The 23,065-nt window shown below is 48.9% G+C and overlaps 2 protein-coding genes across 3 annotated transcripts in view; both read left to right on the top strand.

Annotated features, from left to right (window-relative positions):
• LOC140410852 (4-galactosyl-N-acetylglucosaminide 3-alpha-L-fucosyltransferase 9-like) overlaps positions 1-23,065 on the top strand; it is a 234,301-nt gene that overhangs the window by 55,231 nt on the left and 156,005 nt on the right. For both annotated transcript variants that reach the window (XM_072499556.1, XM_072499557.1), the window contains one exon: positions 15,743-15,817. The gene's annotated coding sequence lies outside the window, so the exon portion shown is untranslated. Of the gene's footprint in view, positions 1-15,742; positions 15,818-23,065 lie in introns of those variants that run through there.
• The window catches only part of LOC140410853 (4-galactosyl-N-acetylglucosaminide 3-alpha-L-fucosyltransferase 9-like), a 123,995-nt gene that overhangs the window by 55,235 nt on the left and 45,695 nt on the right, over positions 1-23,065 (top strand). The window contains exon 2 of the mRNA XM_072499559.1: positions 15,743-15,817. The gene's annotated coding sequence lies outside the window, so the exon portion shown is untranslated. The remainder of the gene's footprint in view (positions 1-15,742; positions 15,818-23,065) is intronic.

Here is a 23,065-nt window from a genome sequence, read left to right as displayed (position 1 = left end):
ATGGGCATATGCATGGCAGATGCAATATAACGTGAATAAATGTGAGGATTGGTTAGGATTATATTCATAGAATTTACAGTGAAGAAGGTGGCCACTCGGCCCATCGAGTCTGCACTGGCACATGGAAAGAGCACCCCACCCAAGCTATACCTCACAACCCAGAAACCCCACCCAACCTCTTTTTTGGATACTATGGGTAAGTTAGCATGGCCAATCCACTTAATCTGTACATCTTTGGACTGTGGGAGGAAACCGCAGCACCCAGAGGAAACCCACGCAGACACGGGGAGAACGTGCAGACTCCGCACAGACAGTCACCCAAGCCGGGAATCGAACCTGGGACCCTGGAGCTGTGAAGCATCTGTGCTAACTACTGTGCTACCGTGCTGCCCCAGTTTCATTGGAGTTTAGAAGAGTGTGTGTTTGTGGGGGGGAAGAGGGGGGGTGATCTCATAGAAACTTACAAAATTCTAACAGGATTAGACAGGGTAGATTCAGAAAGAATGTTCCCGATGGTGGGGGAGCCAGAACTAGGGGTCATAGTTTGAGGATAAAGGGTAAACCTTTCAGGACTGAGGTGAGGAGAAATTTCTTCACTCAGAGAGCGGTGAATCTGTGGAATTCACTACCACAGAAAGTAGTTGAGGCGAAAACATTGTGTAATTTCAAGTAGGAATTAGATGTAGCTCTTGTGTTTAAAGGGATCAAGGGATGGGGGTGAAGGCAGGATCAGGGATATTGAACTTGATGATCAGCCATGATCATTATAAAATGGTGGAGCAGGCTCGAAGGGTAGAATGGCCTTCTGCTCCTATTTTCCATGTATGTCTACGTAATAGGGTAATTAAGAAGGCTTTATTTAAAAAGAAATGAAACCGGTTGGACCACCTGGCATCGACATTGACAAACGCAGCCCTGTCGACTCAGTAAAGTCTTCCTTACTATCATATGGGGGCTTGCGCCAAAGTTTGGAGAGCTGTCTCACAGACTAGTCAAGAAACAGCCTGACATAGTCATACTCATAGAATTATACCTTACAGACAGTGTCCCAGACACCACTATCTCCTGGGTATGTCCTGCTTCACCGGCAGGACAGAACCAGCAGAGGTGGCGGCACAGTGGTATACAGTCGGGAGGGAGTTGCCCTGGGAGTGCTCAACATCGACTCTGGACCCCATAAGATCTCATGGCTTCAGGTTAAAATTGGGCAAGGAAACATCCTGTTGATTACCACATGCTGGTCACCATCAGCTGATTAATCAGTACTCCTCCATGTTGAATACCACTTGGAGGAAGGACTGAAGGTGGCAAGGGCACAGAATATGCTCTGGGTGCAGGACTTCAATATCCACCACCAAGAGTGACATTGCAGTACCACCACAGACCAAGCTGACCAGGTCCTAAAGGACATAGCTGCTAGACTGGGTCTGCAGCAGGCGGTGAGGGAACCAACAAGAGGGAAAAACATACAACCTCACCCTCACCAACCTGCCTGCTGGAGATATATCTGTCCATGACAGTATCGGTAGAAGTGATCACGGCACTGTCCTTGTGGAGACAAAGTGCCGGCTTCATATTGAGGATTGGAGTGAGGTGAGAGTAACTGTCCTTGACATCAAGGCAGCATTTGACTGACTATGGCATCAAGGAGCCCGAGCTAAACTGGAGTTAATGGAAATCAGGGGGAGAACTCTCCACTGGTTGGAGTCATACCTGGCACAAAAGAAGATGGTTGTGGTGGTTGGAGATCAATCATCTCAGCTCCAGGACATCTCTGCAGGAGTTCCTCAGGCTAGTGTCCTAGACCCAAACATCTTCAGCTGCTTCATCAATGACCTCCCTAAATTTTTCCAGTCAACCTGAGACGGGGAGCGGCAGAGCTGGAGGGTCTACCATTTAAAATAGTCCAAAGCAAATTCCGCTACCTGGCCCATGACTGGACATGGATCCACAAATGGAACCTGACCAGTCTAGTGGAGGAAGTAAAAAAGGACTTGCAGAGATGGGATGCACTCCCGCTTTCCCTGGTGTGGAGGGTGCAGACTACCACGATGAACGTACTGCCCAGGTTCCTCTTCCTGTTCATTTCCATTCTGATCTACCTCACCAAGGCCCTTTTCTAGGCAATAGACAAATTATTGTGGTGTTTTTGTGGGGGAGGGAAGAATCCAAGAATCCCCAAAACAATATTACAAAAGAGAAGACCTGGCCCTCCAGAACTTGCAATATTACCCCTGTGAAGCCATGGCCGAAAGAGTGAGAGGATGGGTGAAGGAACCAAACACGGATGGGTGAGGATGGAGGAACCCATCTGCACAGGGATGACCCTCTGGGCCCTTGCAAGGCAGCACTCCCGTCCCCGCCAACAAAACACTTAGCAAGCCCAGTGGTGTTCGCAACCCTGAGACCCTAGAACCAGATAAGGCAGCACTTCGGTCTGACCGAGGTCTCCACCATGGCCCCATCTGCGGCAACCCCAGATACCCACTGGCCACCCATAACGCCGCCTTTAATAGTTGGAGACAGGACGGCGGGAACACTGACGGTTAGGGACTTTTACATAGGAGACAAACTAGCGAACATAGAGGAGCTGACGGAGAGGCTGGAACTACCGAATGGGAACAAACTCCGAAACCTGCAGGTCAAAAACTTCCTCCGCAAGAAGACGGCAATATACCCAAGGGCCCCGAGAAAAACAATGTTTAAGCAGTTACTGGATGCGGACAATCCTGGGAAGGGGAACTGCAGGTCCTGTATGGATGACCTTTAGAGACACGCTCCCCACTGGACGAAACAAGGGGAAAATGGAAGGAAGAGCTAGGGATGGAAATAGAGTGGGGACCCTGGAGCAAAATAGGGTTTGGACTCCTGTACAAGGCTTAGCCTCATGCAGCTTACTGTGGTGCACAGAGCACACCTGACAAGAACCCGAATGAGCAGGTTCTTCCCAGAGGTGAGGGATAAATGTGAACTGTGCCAGGGAGGCCCGGACAACCACACCCACATGTTCTGGGCTTACCGGAAACCGAAAAAGAACAACTTGTAAATTGTAACTGTTGCATCTATCTTTAACGAGTGTACAGTGTATAAAATGTACAACGTGAATAAAAATACGTTAAAAAAAAATCAATGACCTCCCTTCGATCATAAGGTCAGAAGTCGGGATGTTTGTGGATGACTGCAGAATGTTTAGCACCATTCATAGATCATATATCATAGAATTTACAGTGCAGAAGGAGTCCATTCGCCATTGAGTCTGCACCAGCCCTTGGAAAGAGCACCCTCCTTAAGCCCTCACCTCCACTCTATCCCCGTAACCCCACCTAACCTTTTTGGACACTAAGGGCAATTTAGCAGGGCCAATCCACCTATCCTGCACATCTTTGGACCTGTGGGAGGAAACCGGAGGAAACCTACGCAGACACGGCGAGAACATGCAGACTCCGCACAGACAGTGACCTAAGCCAGAAACTGAACCTGGGACCCTGGAGCTGTGAAGCAACAGTACTAACCACTGTGCGACCATGCTGCCCTATTCATGACTCCTCAGATAATGAAGCAGTCCATGTCCAAATGCAGCAAGATTTGTACAATATCCAGGCTTCGGTTAACAAGTGGCAAGTTGCATTCGCACCACGCAAGTGCCAGGCAATGACCATCTCCTTTCTACAAGAGAGGATCTAACTATTACCCCTTGACACTCAATGGCATTGCCATCGCTAAATCCCCCACAATGACCATCCTGGGGGTTAATCAGAAACTGAGGACTAGCCATATTATACTGTGGCTACTAGGGCAGGTCAAAGGCTTGGAATCCTATGGTGAGTAACTCACCTCCTGACACCCCAAAGCCTATCTACCATCTAAATGGCCCAAGTCAGGTATGTGATGGAATACTCTCCACTTGCCTGGATGAGCGCAGCTCCAACAACACTCAAGAAGCTCAACACCATCCTGGCAAAGCAGCCCGTTTGATTGCTCCCTTTCTATAAACATTCAAACCCTCCACCACCGACGAACAATGGCAGCTGTGTGTACTATCTACAAGATGCACTGCAGTAACTCGCCTTAGACAGCACCTTCCAAATTCACGACCACTACCATCTAGGACAAGAGCAGCATATAACTGAGAATCCCACCACCTGGAAGTTCCCCTCCAAGTCACTCACCACCCTGACTTGGAAATATATCGCCATTCTTTCACTGTCGCTGGGGCAAAATCCTGGAACTCCTTCCCTAACAGCACAGTGGGTGTACCTAAACCTACACTGCAGCGGTTCAAGAAGGCTACTCACCACCACCTTCTGAAGGGCAATAAATGCTGACCTGACCAGCGATCCCCACATCCCACAAATATATTATAAAGAGATTATAAGAGCAGGGAGCCTATATTGGAACTACAATATTTTGGTTCGGCCACAGCTGGAATACTTTGTGCAGGCTGATCATGTCATGATAATCAAGATGTGATTGCACGTTAGAGGGTGCAGAGGAGATTCACCAGGATAGTGCCTGGGATGGAGCATTTGAGCAATGGAGAGAGGCTAGATAGGCACAACTTATTTTCTTTAGAGCAGAGAAGGCTGAGGGGGACCTGATTGAGGTGTATAAGATTATGAGGGGCATGGACATGGTGGATAGGAAGCAGCTGTTCCCCTTAGTTGAACGGTAAATAATGATGGGAATAATTTTAATGTGAAGCACAAGAGGTATAGAGGGGATATGAGGAAAGCTTTTTCACCCAGAGTGTGGTGGTAGTCTGGAATGCAGTGCCTGAAAGGGTAGTAGATTACATGGGGACATAGGTTTAAGGTGCGAGGGGGAGAGTTTAGAAGAGATGTGCGAGGGAAGTTTGTTTACACCGAAGGTGATGAGCGAGCTGTTGGAGGAGGTGGTGGAAGCAGATACGGTAGCGAGGTTTAAGAGGCATCTTGAAGAATGCATGAATAGGATGGAAATAGAGGGAAAAGGACCCCAGAAATGTAGAAGGTTTTAGTTTAGACAGTCATCATGATCGGCGTAGACTTGGAGGGCTGAAAGGTCTGTCGCTGTGCTGTACTTTGTTCTTTGTTCTTATCTCTCTGAACTTGGAACCCACACTGGTGATCATTAATGGAAGAGTAAAGTGCTGGAGCAGATTAATCTACATCTGAATCATAGCAAGGTGTAATTTAAATGTTGCAATTCTTGCCAGCTATAAAGGAATAAATATTATACAAGGAACAAGCATGCTTTTGAAGTTGTGTAATTTGAGATAGGTAAACAGGAGTAAGTTGATCACAAGACCTCATAAAATAGTAGAGACAGATGGCTTTTCTGGAAGTAGGAGAATCTACAAAGTTGAAATGTAGGCTGGAAATTCATATGGGTGATAGGGATCTTGCCCACCACTTGGTTGGAGAACTGGTGCAAATCTTGAATTGGTTCTGTGGAGGAGGCCCAACTAAATTAAGTGTCCGTCAGGTACTTTTCTGGCCAGCATCGAACTTAGAACCCTGAGAGGACACATTCCACTCCCTGGGAGCTGCCAGCCAATCAGAGGCTTGTAGCTTTGCATTATCACCAGCACCACCAGGATGGATCGTTATTGTCGAGAGTGCTCTGAAGACTTTACCAGGGATCATAAGCGCCACACAGTTGTGTGGGAAAGATTGAGGGTTGTGGGAAGGATGTTAGAGGAGATGGTGGAGGATGGGAGGGGTGGTAGTGGTGGAGTGGAGACAGGAGGGTCCAAGGAATGAGCCCCAACCCACCGCCCCCCCCCCCCCCCCCCCCCGCCGTCGCCGACCCCTCATTCCGGGTCCATCAATCAGGCACTGAGTGCCTCTGAACAAGTGACCCACCCTCCACGAGGCCATAGCTGAACCCGACATGGTTTGGCAAACAGTCTTCAGGAGGAACGGGAGATTTACATGATACCTGTATTTTCTCTGAGACACCACTAAATACTGGTGGGCAGTGGGATGATTGCTGTCAAGTGGCTTATTAATGAGCCTGACTGACATCCCGCTGCAGGTGGGCAGGTTGCGCACATTGGCCCCTTCCCGCATCTGACTTAATAAATCACTGACGGTTTTTCTGCCACAGGCAGACTGACGCTTGGCCTCCTGTGTGCGTTAGTGGGTTTGTTGGAATGGACTTGGTTATGTTTTACCCATAGGACCTGGAAGAGAACAACTGCAGCAACATTCTGTGCAAGCAAAGTTTTGTCACATGTGTCGTGTTGGGTGTTCTGATGCACAAATGATCCAACACGGCTGTAGATGGTACAACTCTGTATTATTGTCTCATCAATGGTAGTAACTAACTGATGGATTGGGTACGTGATTCACCAGCTAACCTGTGGACCCAGCCCTATCACTATCTTAGTGAGGCACTCAGCACATGGTCTATGTCTGAGTGGCACGCTGTGAGCTCTGTGCCCTGAGCTATCTCCTGGTAGAATGAGCGGGAACTGTGGTGTTCCCTGTTTTATAGTGCGTGTGCTCTCACTGGTGATTGGCTGTGATGTTATGTGTGTGCTGGTTGGTCCAACTGCCTGTCCATCAGTGTGTGTGTGATTGCACCATGATGTGCTGATGTGGAGATCATGACATCCCCCCCTTTCGCAAGGATATGTGCCTACATGCTAATAAATAGAAATGTGTACTGAGTGCATCTGAGTATGTGTATGCAATATTTACAACATGTACATGAGGCTAAACTATATACAGAGGAAGGTGTCAGGTGCAACAGAACAACGAGGTTGTACCAATAACAGAACAAATGCAATCAACAAACGACGAGAGAAAACTTCTGGAACAATGAATGACAAGAAAAGAAACTCGTTAACAGTACTGTGAAACAATTCAGTGAGTCCAATGTGCTAACAGGCTCATAAGTCAAGTCTCTCAGGTGGGCGACGAATTCGGGTTGACCGCCTCAAGGGTGGGTCAGGATCCACCGGCTGAGGAATGGGCCTGGCCACGGGCGAGAGAGGAATAGGCAGAGTGACAGGAAGCTCAAAAAGTCGACATGAGGGACAACAGGAAGGCGTGGCACCGGTGCATGATCTCGTAGCGAGTGCGGAACCAGACGAAGGGCCCACCGATTACGGCGGCGAATGGAGCCATCAGGCATACGAACCAGGAATGAGCGGGGAGCCACGTGGCGGAGAACCTCAGCGGTTACTGACCAACCACCCTCCGGTAGGTGTATGCGGACGTTGTCTCCAGGCGCCAGGGCAGGAAGATCAGTCGCCCGAGCATCATTTGCCCCCTTCTGCTGAGCACGCTGCTGTTGCATCCTTCACAATACTGGAGCATGGTCGAGGTCAGGAACATGAATGGACGGCACAGTGGTCCTGAGGGTGCGACCCATCAACAGCTGGGCTGGCGAGAGGCCCATGGACAGTGTGGCCGAGCGATAGGCCAGCAGGGCTAAACAGAAGTCAGATCCGGCATCAGCAGCCTTGCAGAGGAGCCGCTTCACAATGTGGACGCCCTTTTCCGCCTTGCCATTCGACTGAGGATGCAAGGGACTGGACATCACGTGTGTGAAGTTGTATGAAGTGGCAAAGGAAGACCATTCTTGACTTGCAAAGCAAGGCCCGTTGTCAGACATGACGGTGAGCGGAATTCCATGGCGAGCAAATGCATGCCCGGATGACAGCTGATGATGTCATGTCGTGCAGGCGTATGACCTCCGGATAACTTGAGAAGTAGTCAATAAGAATAATGTAGTCCCTGCCGAGCGCATGAAAGAGGTCCACACCCACCTTCGCCCAGGGGGATGTGACCACCTCATGGGGCTGAAGGGTCTTAGGGGGTTGCGCCGGCTGAAACCTTTGGCAGATGGGGCAGTTGAGCACCATGTTGGCGATGTCGTCGCTGATGCCCGGCCAGTACACAGCTTCTCGGGCCCTCCACCTGCACTTTTCAACTCCGAGATGGCCTTCGTGCAGTTGTTCGAGGACAAGACGGTGCGTGCTGTGTGGGATCACAATCCGGTCCAACTTCAAGAGGACATCATCAATGACGGCCAAGTCGTCCCGGACGTTGTAGAATTGTGGGCACTGCCCGTTGAGCCACCCTTCCATCATGTGGTGCATCACACGCTGTAGAAGGGGGTCAGCCGCAGTCTCACGGCGAATGTGGGCCAGATGTGCATCAGTGGCCGGCAGATTGGCCGATGTGAAGGCTACCTGTGCGTCAACCTGACAAACGAACCCCTCCGAGTCCGGCGGTGTGTTGACCTCCCTGGACTGAGCATCTGCGATGATGAGATCCTTCCCCGGGGTGTAGACAAGTTGGAAGTTGTACCTCCGGAGCTTGAGCAGAATGCGCTGGTCTGCATACTATCTGGATGTGACTCAGTGTAGGGGAGCTGAATCCCCCGCACGTCCCTGCGAGGCTGGCAAAATTGTTGGGAGTTGGCAGGTTGAGCTGCTCGACAGCAGGCAGCATAGTGGCCCATCCTGCCACAGCGGAGGCATTATCGCGCTTTGGCCGGACATTGCCGCTTTAAGTGGGCGGAGCCACAGTTGCCGCACACGGTGACGTCATGGAGTTTGTTGTGTTCGTTGCGCCACCGCGCATGCGTGGTGCTGTCCTGCGTAGAGCGCACCTGCGCATCACGTCCCTCTGCGTCAACGTCCCCTCTTTTGGCGCGTACAAGCGCGGGAGGCCTCGGAAAGTGCGCGAAATGGCCGCCCTCGTCCGGGCCGCGGGCGGGGAAGAACTCGATTGACTGGACCCGCTCCGCCTCGTAGGACCCGTGCCGTGCCGTTTCGGGCGCCTGGATTTGGGAGTACCCGCTGGTCGCGTTCTCATGGAGGACGCAGGTCTCGATGGCAGCCGCTAGGGTGAGGCGCTTTATTTTAAGGACCTGCTGGCGTAGGGTGTCCGAGATGACCCCAAAATCTATCTGATCCCGTATCATGGAGTCGGAGGTGGCCTCATAGCCGCAGGACTGCGCGAGGATTCGGAGGTGTGTCAAGTAAGATTGGAAAGGCTCATCCCTACCCTGCAGGCGCTGCTGGAATAGGTACCTCTCGAAGCTCTCATTGACTTCCACGCTGAAGTGTTCCTCGAGCTTCAGAAGCACCGTCTTATATTTTGTCTTGTCCTCGCCTTCTGTGAATGCCAGGGAGTTATAGATGTGGATGGCCTGTTGCCCCGCCGTGGAGAGGAGGAGGGCGATCTTCCTGGTGTCCGATGCATTCTCCCTGTCTGTGGCTTCTAGGAAGAACTAGAAGCGCTGTTTAAACAGCTTCCAGTTTACGCCAAGATTACCAGCGATTCGGAGCGGCTGCAGCGGGCTGATGTTTTCCATGGAGCAGGATGGCGAATTTCTGAAAGGGTGCAGGTAGGTCTCACAGTCGCTGGTTAGCGTCCACTACTGGTATCATGTCGTGTTGGGTATTCTGATGCACAAATGATCCAACACGGCTGTAGATGGTACAACTCTGTTTTATTGTCTAAACAACGGTAGCAACTAACTGCTGGCTTGGGTACATGCTTCACCAGCTAACCTGTGGACCCAGCCCTATCGCTATCTTAGTGAGGCACTCAGCACATGGTCTATTTCTGAGTGGCACGCTGTGAGCTCTGTGCTCTGAGCTATCTCCTGGTAGAATGAGCGGGAACTGTGGTGTTCTCTGTTTTATAGTGCGTGTGCTCTCACTGGTGATTGGCTGCGATGTTATGTGTGTGCTGGTTGGTCCAACTGCCTGTCCATCAGTGTGTGTGTGATTGCACCATGATATGCTGATGTGGATATCATGACAACATGGTGAAAACAAAGTATTAACAGCAGTTACCAAGGAAAAGGAGAAACAAAGTCATTGTTAGTTTAGATTAACTGTAACCACTGATAACCACTAACCAAATATGATTGTATATTCACATAATTAAGCTCAACTATGTTCAACCGCACCCTAGAATTTAACCTTTAGTCAGTTATAACAGGATTGGAATGTTGAATTGGATGTTATAAATAGTTTAAGAGTTTCTGAATTGTTAGCAATATATCGTGGGTGGTGGAAGGAAGAGTGGGCAGAACAACTACAACCACTGCACTGCAATAATGGATAGAGTTCGGCAGGTATCTTAGGTGGTCCCCCAGGCTCCCCAGCTTTCACCACAATGGGCAGGATTCTCCATCAGCAGGGTCCTCCGCTTCACCAGCAGTGCATATGCACCCACTGATTTCCCGACGACATCTGGGTGACCGCAATGGGAAACCCCATTGGCTGGCTACTGGGACGGAGGATCCCGCTGCCAGAATGGAGGATCCTGCTGCTGGCGGGGGTGCGCCGCACCACAAAACGGGTGCGGCGGGACGGAGACTCCCACCCATATCTAATTCCATTCTCTGCCACTGACTCAGGCTGCAGTAGGGTGGTTGAAAACTCAGTATTTTTTAAATTGGCCATGGAGCTGGGTTGCCTCTTAGCCTTTGCATCACAGTGACCACTTACGTCCGTCCATAACAAGACTAACCAACAATCATGCTCCACTCCATCTGCTGCTAATTCTCTCAGTCATGCTTTTATCACCTCCAGACTGAATGTTCTGATCCTGATAGTCATTCACCGCCTTCCATAGGCTTTAGCTTATCCAGAGCTCTCCTGTCGCACACCCATCACCCCAGTGCTTGTTCACTTTTATGGGCTCCCAGTCCCTAATACTTGAAATTGTCGCCCTTGTCTTTAAATCCATCCATGTCCCCATCCAAGAACTATCCATTGCTCCAACTCTGACCCTGAGCATTCCTCACTCTTTGTTCCCAATTTTGCATCCATGCTTTCTGCTAACTAGGTTTTGGAATTTTGTCCATCTGCTTCTTTAACTCTCCCACTTCTTTGACCAAGCTTTCAGTCTTCTGCCAATATCTTATTTTGGCTCAGCATTGATCATTGTCTAATTACACTTCTGTGAAGTGCCTTGATAGTTTTTCCTACATAAAGTGCTGTATAAATGTAAGTTCACGCTGGCTCTCACTGATAACCGTCTGTCTCACAGCAGCACTTGGTTTTCCAGACTATACCCGATTCTCCATTTTCATAGAATCACAGAATTTACAGTGCAGAAGGAGGCCATTCGGCCCATCGAGTCTGCACCAGCCCTTGGAAAGAGCACCTTACTTAAGCCCACACCTCTACCCTAGCCCAGTAACCCAGCAACCTGACCTAACCTTTTGGATACTAAGGGGCAATTTAGCATGGCCAATCCATCTAACCCGCACATTTTTGGACTGTGGGAGGTAACCAGAGCACCCGGAGGAAACCCACGCAGATATGGGGAGAATATGCAAACTTCACACAGTCAGCTGAGGCCGGAATTGAACATGGGTCCCTGGAGATGTGAGGCAGCAGTGCCAACCACTGTGTCACGGTATCGCCCAACTGATTTTGGACTAGATGTTTCTAGTCTACTTATACAGAATCATATCTCAACTGAGTAAAATTGATCTTTCTCCCAAGAAAAATTTTACTCTTGTTCTATCTTTACCTTTTTTGTGAATTTGCTATATCAAACTGAATTTTGATCACTGCCAATCAAATAGCCTACCACAGATACACCTTCCACCTTCCCAGCTTAATTTCCTAAACAAAGACTGGGGCCAAGATTCTCCATTCCATAGTCTCAGTGAGTCCACCAGCAGAGAATCAGGACTGGTCCCCGCTGGCACTACTTCCATTTCATGGCACCTGGAACTTGGAAATCGGGTTTTCAATGTCATTCGATGCCATTCCGGGATTTGTGTTGCAACTGAGAGGGTGAGACCTAATCACCCCTCTCTGAGATCGGAGTGCCATTTTTTAAGGGTGCTCCGATCTCCATTAGCTGCTGCAGCCCCCACACCCTGATTGCAGCAGGGCAATCACCCGTGCCGGGGGGTGGGTGGGGGGGGGGGGGGGGGTGGGGGGATAGCGGAATCCAGACTGGGCTGTCAGGAGACCCACAAAGACCAGTCTGATGCCCAGCCGGGTGTGGATTTGGAGATGGGGGAGGGCAGAGGGAGACATGCGGGGCCAGGGTCTGCAGTGCTGTCCAGGGACACTGTGTAGCCTGGTGGGGCAGGGGGTGCCATGTCTGACCTGCACCACCTGCAGGCAATGTACTTCAGACTTCAACCAGGAATGGTGGTCTTCATCCTAGTCGCTGCAGCCCTGGGGAATGCACTGAGGCTGTACGAGCTGGAGCTGCTCGGGGAGGACTCAGCAGCGGCGGAGTTTGCCCCAGAGGAACAGGAGCCAGCTGATGAGGATGGGGAGCCTGCCGCTCAACAGGCCGAAGAGGAGGAGTGCGAAGGAGGCACTACATGAGGCCTTTTGTGTCCTAGCAGTGCCTGTCATTCGAGGACCTGCCGGACTGGCATGCCGTTGAAGATTCTGGCTGAGCAGGGGAGAGTCTGACATATCTGCCAGATCATGGTACACCTGGAGTATGGGGGAGGACACATGTTACCGGTGGCCGTCAAGGTGACAGTCGCCCTGAACCCTTACAACACCAAGTCCTTGCAGGTGCCGAGTGGGGTCCTGTCAGGGATCTTACAGACCTAGGAGCATAGGTGCACCACTGCCGTCACAGAGGTCCTACGTGCCCGATGGCCACAATACATCAAATTCAATGTGGACCGAGCCCACCGGGATGTATGGGCAGTAGGATTTGCCATCATCGCCGAGATGCCCCAGATCCAGGGGGTGATCGATGTTATGCATGTCACCCTACGAGCACTGGCCCATGACAGGTCAGTCTTCACAAACCAAAAGGGGTCCCGCTCTATGAATGTGCAGCTGGCGTGTTACCATGAACTATGCATCATTCATGTCTGCGCTTGTTACCTGGGCAGTATGCATGACGCCTTCATCCTGGTGCACCCGATGGTTCCTGGCCTCTTTGAGGTGCACCCCAAGCTGAGGGATTGGCTCCTGGACGACAGGAGTTATCCACTGTGGCCATGGCTGATGGCGTCCATCTGGAGGCCACAGACCCGCTACAATGGTGCTCATGCAGTGATCGAGCGGTGCTTCGGCATCCTGAAGATACAGTTCACATGGAGGTTGGGCAGGACATGGGGCCCGGGCAGGCATGAGAGGCTGCACCATGTGTGAGCCTGGGCCAGCGTGCACGGGATGCTCTAATCACCTTATGGTTCACCGAATAGGGAACCTGGCCAGCAGCATGGACATCCCATTGCATATTCCATTCCACCCCCCCCCCCCCCCCCCCCAGGTCGACCATCCCCTCCCATGAACACTCTCCATGAACACCCCCGCGCACTAGCCCAAGGCGTCATAACATGATGGCTCCATGTATATGCTGTTCTTGTCATTCTAAGTGGCAGAGGTCATGTGTTTGGAAGGTGGTGTCTAAGCAGCCTTTGTAAGTTTCTGCAGTGCATCTTGTAGATGGTACACACTGCTCCTAATATATGTCTGTTGTGGAGGGAGTGAATATCTGCGGATGGGGTGCCAATCAAACGGGCTGCTTCTTCCTGGATGGTGTCAAGCTTCTTGAGTGTTATTGGAACTTCTCTCACCCACGTATAAGGGGAGTGTATTCCATCACATTCCTCACGCACGTTCTCCCTGAGTCTGTGTGGGTTTCCTCCGGGTGCTTCGTTTTCCTCCCACAAGTCCCCAAAGACGTGCTGTTAGGTAATTTGGACATTCTGAATTCTCCCTCTGTGTGCACAAACAGGCACCGGGTGAATGTGGCCACGAGTAACTTCATTGCAGTGTTAATGTAAGCCTACTTGTGACAATAAAGATGATTAACTTGTGCCTTGTAGGATGTGGAAAGGCTTTGTGTTAGGAGGTACGTTATTTGCCACAGAATTCCTAGCCTCTGACCTGCTCTTGTAGCTGCAGTACTTACATTGCTAGTTCAGGTCAATTTTTGGTCAATGGTAACTCTCAGGATGTTGATAGATGGGGATTCAGTGATGGTGACACCATTAAATGTCAAGGGGTGATGGTTAGAGTCTCTATTTTAGGAGAATGTCATTGCCTGGCACTCATGTAGAGTATGTGCTACTTGCCAATTGTCAGTCTGAGCCTTGATATTATCCAGGTCTTGATGAATTTGGACATGGACTGCTTCAGTATCTGGGGAGTCAGGAATGGTGCTGCGTGTTTTTTGACTGTTTGAAATGTGGAATTCTTGTGTTTGTCCTGATTATCTCAAGGTGAAAAGTTTCAGCAACATGCCTTTCTTTCCAGCAATATTCAAGTTCTGTGCTACCAAGTGACTGTTTCTACCTTTCAGTGAAAACTCGTCTTTACTGCTGAGTTTCAGCCCAGGGAAGAGTTTGCAGGTGCTGGTGTTGAGCTAAGTATAGGATGATGTACCCTGTGAGAAATGCCCCTAACATCGTGATTGCTGCCCATTTTGCAATCTCTTGCTTTAGTTCAGGTCAATTTATGCCACCTGGTTTTGAGCTGTGAAATACAAATACACATCTGACTGAGGCTTCCAGTTCTGAACTATCACCATCACATAATTCTTGAGTCCAAACCTGAGTCCAAGGAGATGAAGAGAGATATGCAATAATATTTGCAAAATCACATGGTCAGCCATCCTCTGGTCTAAACCTCCTGGAATACTTCCCAACCGGAGTTGGCAAGCTGAGATGAAGCGTCTTGGGATGTTTCATGACATGAAAGGCTTCTGAGAACTATATGTTGTATGTAACATAGCTGTCAGGGATAATCATCTGTGTTGTTCAGACTTTCAAATTCCTGCCATCTTATTGCAACTATTTAGCAAAGTATGCATATCTTAAGCTTTATCTCTTGAATCATATTTATTGTCCGAATCTATTTGAATTAATAAACATTATTAGCAAAGGCCTGCAATTGCTGATTTATCTAGATATTGAAACAAATGAATTGGACTGCAAGTTTTGTATATTCAATGTAGAAATTGGCATTAATCTAACAAATGCTTTGGTAGGTAGTCTAAATGAGCTGTTTACTTGACACCATTTTTAGAGGTGTAAGAATTTGGTGATGGCACAGTGGTTAGCTCTGCTACCTCTCAGCACCAGGGACTCGGGTTGGATTCAGACCTGACTGTGTGGAGTTTGCACGATCTCCACGTGTCTGTGTGGGTTTCCTCCGGGTGCTCTGGTTTCCTCCCACAGTCCAAAGATGTGCAGGTTAGATGAATTGGTCATGAAAAAGTGTCCCTTAATGTCGAAAGGGTTAGATGGGGTTATGGGGATAAGGTGGGGTTGTGGCCTGAGAAGGGTGCTCTTTTGGAGGGGCGGTGCAGATTTGATGGGCTAAATGGCCTCCTTCTGCACTATAGGGATTCTATGATTCTAAGAGGATTGGTGTAGCAGTTAGAAGCCTGGCCCGACCCACATTAAGAAAATCCAATAATTTAAAACATAATGCTCAATTGTAAGAGCGGAAAGGGTATTTTTCTCAGAACGGTTTCCAGAAACACGCTTGAAATTAGAGTACAGCTACACCATCTATCCTTGTTGCTCAATTGGTTATTGATCATGGTTTAATAACCCTATATCATTATAGCCCTGGGCACTCTGGAAAAATAACAAGGTGGTTCGTTTATTGAGTGTGGCTAAGTTACTGTTTTTACTCAAGCACACACAACGCAGTGTGCATTAAGATTGTAAATCACCCCAAAAACTCATTAACAATGGGGATTATTTTAACTGCAGAGATTTGAGATTTTGCTTTGAAAACAACTCCACAGTATTTCAAAATAATTTCTTTCGTTTTCACTAGGGATCAAAGCAAAGCTTCTTAGAAAGTGTGTTCGAAAAGAGTAAAGACTCAGAGATTGGAACTTGCTGTGAGAAGGTCAGTAATTCTTCATGCTCTCTCTGATCTCCCTTCTGAGAGCACATTATTCTCATTGACTGAGTTTACCCCTATCACTTTCACAAAATTTATGTCTATCTGTCACACACTTGTTATATAGCTATTTCTAATTTAAAAGATGCTTGACAAGTGTGCCTGTATTATATTGATTAGCAAGCAAGAAAGAAAATATTGATTAACAGAACAATTTTAACTGTAACTAATGTGTTATGGGTTATTTTTGCATTAACTCAGACACACAGCTCCCCAGAGTAAAGCCTTTTGGAGATTGCCAGAATGTGGAATGATTCTCCTGGGCACTGCTGCTTGCAATTTTCAGGCACCTTGGGTGGGATTCTCCGCAATCGGCGCGATGTCCGCCGACCGGCGCCAAAAACGGCGTGAATCAGTCCGGCATCGCGCCGCCCCCAAGGTGCGGAATTCTCCGCAACTTGAGGGGCCGAGCCCTCACCTTGAGGGGCTAGGCCGCGCCGGACTGAGTTCCGTCCCGCCAGCTGGCGGGAAAGGCCTTTGGTGCCTCGCCAGCTGGCGCGGAAATGACTTTGCCGCGCGGCGCATGCGCGGGAGCGTCAGCGGCCGCTCACGGCATCCCCACACATGCGCAGTGGAGGGGGTCTCTTCCGCCTCCGCCATAGTGGAGACCATGGCAAAGGTGGAAGGAAAAGAGTGCCCCCACGGCACAGGCCCGCCCGCGGATCGGTGGGCCCTGATCGCGGGCCAGGCCACCGTGGGGGCATCCCTCGGGGCCAGATCGCCCCCCCCCCAGGACTCCCGTGCCCGCCCGCGCTGCCTTGTCCCGCCAGTAAGAGAGGTGGTTTGATTCTCGCCGGCGGGACAGGCATTCCAGCAGCGGGACTTTGGCCCATCGCGGGCTGGAGAATCGCCGGGGGGGGGCCCGCCAACTGGCGCGGCGCGGTTCCCACCCCCACCGAATATCCGGTGCCGTAGAATTCGGCAACCGGCGGGGGCGGGATTCACGCCAGCCCCCGGCGATTCTCCAACCCGGCAGGGGCTCGGAGAATCCCGCCCCTTGTTCTTTAGATTGCCTGCTGCAGCAGTACCCCACTAAATGCCATGATGTGACCAACAGCCACCAGGGTTGCGAGGTAGGATCATAAAGAAAGAGGAGTTTTGGAATTCGATGACGAGTTCAAGGGAAGAGAGTGGTTGTTAAATAGGATCAGGGAATGGATGAGAGGTGGAGTTAGGAATTGGAGCTGGGAGAAGATTGTGACTTCAAAGCAGCTGTATAAACAATGCATTTGTAAAACCACGAAGAAGTTCGACTGCAGCCAAGGACCCATAAAACTCCCCAAGGAAACAAACTGACCTCAGAACTGCTATTTTAACAAATGTCAAGACTGAATATAAAGTCACTGGGCAAAGATTGAACATTTACACTTGGTTAGCATACAAGGTTATTATTTCCATAGTGTTAAATACATTTCCTTAGATGATTTCTTTTCAATTAATCTGGATATTTTTCGACATTTATGATGTTGATCTTCAATGTGAGAGCTTGCCAGATGACAGAAGTAACAATTTGACACACATTGCCCAGGTCTTTTAGTCATATCCTAGAGGTACCCTGGAAGATTCATGGAGGCCCCTCAGAAGTCTCAATGCAAGGACTTAGAGGGAATTGCCTCAGAAGTCTAAGCTTCCAATGGGCAACTCCCCTGAATCTGGCACCCTTCAATCCTTTGACTTAGAGTTGAAGACTTTAGACGGTTCCAACTCATTTACCAGAATAGTTACCCAGGGAAGACTGGAAGGATTAAAACCAGTTCTAACTCCTACGTAATATACTACTAATCACCTGACTACACCACCCCCACCACATGACTACTCTCTCAACCCCCTGACTGCCCCAACTACCCTACTACACTCTGATCCCCTGACTACACTCTGATCTGATTCCATCCTGACCAGCTAACTATGCCCCAACACATTGTCTACCCTCCTGATCTCCCTGACCCACGCTACTCACTCATACACCCAATGACACCCTACCCCCTCACTCACTTATCTTACATATTTAGCTGCTCTCAGTGGTTTTGGGTCATTTAGACTCATTGGAATATGGCAACAATTTGGTTTCCCCCCCGACAACCTGTACCACAAAGGAGGACATCTGTGCTTTGCATTTTCGAGAAGGATGAGTTCAGATGTCTGGGTGATAAATGCGTGCTCTGGTGCAAGCTTCGTAAAGAGGAGTGGAGTGGCACTCTGACGGTGGTTGCCACTCCTTGGAGGATTTGGCTTTGTTTAAAGGGTGGCCGCATCTTTCAATCACAGTACAGTACAAACATTACTAAACACAGATACAACTTATGCTATGCCATTTAATGATGAACTGCGAAGGAGGCAAAGTTATTTTAGTTATGTTTTAAACTCTTCAGGCAGCTGGTAACGTCCAGCTACCTGCATAAAAATTTAAAAACTTACCTGGTTTGGAGTTGCAATGAGCCCATATTGCTGTTAGTTGTCTCTTTCAGAGGAAGCAACTGGTTCTGGGGCCTGCTCCTTCCCCTGCTCTCATGAAAATGCTTGAGGTTGAAATAGAAACAGAAATTCTGGCTGCCCTACTCGTGGCCATGCTTTTCCCCCTGCCTAATTTTGGTCTCAACTGGGACCATGAAAATCCAGCTCCAGGTTGTTATATTGATTTTCTCACAGCTTTAGTGGAAGTGGGTGAATGCAGGCTCCAAATACCTATTGTTACGGAAAAGAGAAGGTTTAATTCATCAAGTCCTTATTTCTCCTCTTCCAACTTGCTGGTAAACAGGAAGGTGTTTTGATTTTGATTTCCCCCTTTGTAAGCCATGGCTTATTACCCATTCCCTCTGTTTTGGTGTGATCCAATTTCCATTAACAACTCCACAGCAAACCTGAGATAGGGTAAACTCAGAGAGATATTTTATTCACAGACACACACACACACACACACACACACACACACACAAGAATAGGGTGTCAAGGTATGCTCCTTTTTCTCTCGTACATTAAAAGGGGCAATAGAGAAATAAATGGGGATACAGGGCAAAACCCTGAGGATAAACAATTATTGTTTTGTACAAATGCATAATCAATGCTCCATAGCATATTCTTTCACACTGTAGGTAGGTTGAAGACTGACCCTGGATCTATGCGGCACCCACCGGCCTCCCCAGCGAGGCCACAGCTGGAGTACTGTGTCCAATTCTGGTTGCTACGTTATTGGAAGAATGTGATTGCACTGGAGGGGGTGCAGAGCAGATTCACCAGGATGTTGTCTGGGCTAATTATGAAGAGAGGTTGGATAGGCTCGAGTTGTTTTCGCTAGAGCAGAGAAGACTGAGAGGCGCCTGATCGAGGTGTACAAGGTTATGAGGGCAGGGTGAATAGGGATCAGCTGTTCCCCTTAATTGAAGGGTCAGTTTTGAGGGCACACAAGGTCAAGGTCAGGGCAGGAGGTTTAGGGGGGATTTCAGGGAAAAATATTTTAATCCAGAAGGTGGCGATGGTCTGGAATGCACTGCCCGGGAGGGTAGTAAAGGCAGGTTGCCTCACATCTTTTAAAAATTACCTGGGTGAGCACTTGGGCCATCATAATATTCAAGGCTATGGGCCAAGGGCTGGCAAATGGAATTAGGTTGGGAGGTAAGGTGTTTTTCATGCATCGGTGCAGACTCGATGGGCCGAAGGGCCTCTTCTGTGATGTATTATTCTGTGATTCTGAGACCCAAGCCGGGTGCCGATTGGTACTGGTCCACACAAAGGTCGGCCAAGTGGAACAGCACCCTGGGGGTCTCCCAGGCCATCGGAGGCCCCTGGGTTGTCAGGGACCACGCAGGGTGGCAGCCTGCCTCTCCCAAGGCACACGGATAACTTGATACTGGCAGGCTGGCAACTTGGCACTGCCATCCTGGCACTGCCAAACTGGCAGGAAAACTGCCAGGTTGTGAGGGTGGCAGTGTCAGGGTAGCATTGCCAAGGGTCAGGGTCTGAGGGGGGCCAGGCCCATGAAAGGAGGGTGGAGGGAGTATGAAGGGTAGAGGGGGGCAAGAGGGTACAAAGGGGCCTCCAGACAATGCCTGCAGGAGGAGAGTGTGGTGACCCTCAGGCACATTTAGAGATTGGGGAACCCTTTCAAAATGGTGGCCCTATCTCTGAGGAGCCAGTCTGGTTAGTGAATGCAACTTCCCAGTGATTCTGCGCGATTTCACTAAATGGGAACAAAATCCCATAGCGAGCGTGTTTAGAACATAGAACATAGAACATTACAGCGCAGTACAGGCCCTTCGGCCCTCGATGTTGCGCCGACCTGTGAAACTACTCTAAAGCCCATCTACACTATTCCCTTATCGTCCATATGTCTATCCAATGACCATTTGAATACCCTTAGTGTTGGCGAGCCAACTACTGTTGCAGGCAGGGCATTCCACACCCTTACTACTCTCTGAGTAAAGAACCTACCTCTGACATCTGTCTTATATCTATCACCCCTCAATTTAAAGCTATGTCCCTCGTGCTAGATATCACCATCCGAGGAAAAAGACTCTCACTGTCCACCCTATCCAATCCTCTAATCATCTTGTATGGCTCAATTAAGTCACCTCTTAATCTTCTTCTCTCTAATGAAAATAGCCTCAAGTCCCTCAGCCTTTCCTCATAAGCTCTTCCCTCCATACCAGGCAACATTCTGGTAAATCTCCTCTGCACCCTTTCCAATGCTTCCACATCCTTCCTGTAATGCGGCGACCAGAATTGTATGCAATACTCCAAATGAGGCCGCACCAGAGTTTTGTACAGCTGCAACATGACCTCATGGCTCTGAAACTCAATCCCTCGACCAATAAAAGCTAACACACCGTACGCCTTCTTAACAACCCTCTCAAGCTGAGTGGCAACTTTCAGGGATCTATGTACATGGACACCGAGATCTCTCTGCTCATCCACACTGCCAAGAATCTTACCATTAGCCCAGTACTCTGTCTTCCTGTTATTCCTTCCAAAATGAATCACCTCACACTTTTCTGCATTAAACTCCATTTGCCACCTCTCAGCACAGCACTGCAGCTTATCTATGTCTCTCTGTAACTTGTAACATCCTTCCGCACTGTCCACAACTCCACCGACTTTAGTGTCATCTGCAAATTTACTGCAAACTGCTAAATCACCCTGAATCCCATGCCTCCGTATTTTCTGCTGTAGCTTACCAAGGGGAACCTTATCAAACACTTTACTGAAATCCATATACACCACATCAACTGCTTTACCCTCATCCACCTGTTTGGTCACCTTCTCAAAGAACTCAATAAGGTTTGTGAGGCACGACCTACCCTTCACAAAACCGTGTTGACTATGTCTAATCAAATTATTCCTTTCCAGATGATTATACACCTTATCTCTTATAAACCTTTCCAAGATTTTGCCCACAACAGAAGTAAGGCTCACTGGTCTATAGTTACCATTTAGTCGCGTGTTTCCCAGCACTCATAGTGCCGAGAAATACAATGGTATTTAGCATGCTCCCAGTTAGATGGGGGCCTCACATAACCCTATTTTCTTCACTGAGGAGCTCACCTTGCTGGAACTTCTCGGTGTACCGAGAGATTTGGATGCCAATTTTAAATGACGTCCTGATTTCTGGAGCTCCTGACGCTTCCCCCAAAGCTTCAGCACCTCCCCCCCCCAACCCTGGCCTGATCACCACAGCACGGAAAATGCCAGTTTGGCACCAAGGCAGTGTCATCCTAATACCCTGCAGTGCTCCTGCCAGCTGGCAGTTTCACATGGGCTCCTTGGCAGTGCCAGGCTGGCACCCAGGTGAGAGACCCTCATGAGTGCCGTTCTGTTTGTGGAGACAAGTACTGAACGGTGTTCGGCCGATGTGTCTGAGGTGAAGAGGATATATCCCAATGCCTCGGATGGCTCAGAAAACTGCATATTACAGTGACACTAGCTATCTTGCCCTAATATGCAGATTTGCCAAAAAGTTAACCCACCCACAATGGGTGGGTTTGACAACACAACATCGCACGAGATCGCATGAGATTTTCGAGCGTTGCAAGCCAGGTAGATCCGGGAGTGGGGTCTCCCGGCTTATAACGGTCACGTTGCGCCACGAAGTGCTGCCTTTCCGGCGCAAAGTGGCTGACCGATAGCATCCATTAAGTGTAGATTTGATCAGGGAGAAACTCCACAGGGCCCCAAAAAATGACTGTGTGGTTGGATAGCAGTGGGGAACTCACCAACAGAGCCGGAGAGAAACTCCCAGCCAAAACCGCCACAAATGAAACTTTTCCATTTGATCGCACCCTAAGTGTGAGTGTATACCGGTATGGAACTGACCCAAAAAGCTACGGGAAACATCCCACCAAAGTCACCCAAACTGACAATTTTCAATGTTTTGTTTAAAATCCGCCCCATAACTCCTTTAGATTCAAGATTGTCTCAGAAAAGGACAAGGATAGGACTGAAATCAAATTTCTCAACTGGGAGAAGGCCAATTTTAATAAGATCAGATATGATTTGGCCAGATATGATTTCCCTCAGCAAATCCATGCTGACTGTTCTTGATTAATCGCTGATTCTCCTTGGACTGGGAGCAGAAACCTGTCGTTAAATCTGTGACAGAACAGTGTCATGTGAAAGTACCTTTAAGAACTGGGTATTTAAGAAATGTCCCTTTACGAAATGGGTGTTTATCGGTAATGACAGAGTGTTGGTGGAGCTTGTCAGCTTTTTACTTTCGTTTTCGGCTGTTTGCTGCAGGGTGTATTTTTTCAGTGTTGGAGCTGAAGCCAGACAAAGCAGGTGTACTGTTGATCTCTCTGCCATGAAAAGACTATCTCTTGATCATTTGGTGAATTCATTATTATAAATGTTCTCAGTAATAAATGTAAACCTGATGTGCTTCTGTTAAAAGGTGTTTCTTTTGTCTTCTGGATGTTGTTTGGGAAGTTATGAAGGATTACTTAGTGTTGTATTCTTTGGGGGTTGTATTTGAATTGATGGTTGCTAAGATGTTCACTGTATGTTTTTAAAAGGTTAACTTGAGTTCATAAAATAAACATTGTTTTGCTTTAAAGAATACTTTTCCATTTCTGCAGTACCACACCTGTAGAGTGGGCCGTGTGCTCCCCATACCACAATCTATTAAAAGTTGTGGGTCAGGTGAACTCCATGATACACTTTGGGGTTCTCTAAACCCTGGCCCATAACAACAGTGGGACAAATTCA

Source organism: Scyliorhinus torazame, chromosome 4 (assembly GCF_047496885.1).
Source record: "Scyliorhinus torazame isolate Kashiwa2021f chromosome 4, sScyTor2.1, whole genome shotgun sequence".
Classification (NCBI taxonomy): Eukaryota; Metazoa; Chordata; class Chondrichthyes; order Carcharhiniformes; family Scyliorhinidae; genus Scyliorhinus; species Scyliorhinus torazame.
Note: the sequence above shows the minus strand (reverse complement) of the source record. Positions and strands in the feature narration are given on the sequence as shown.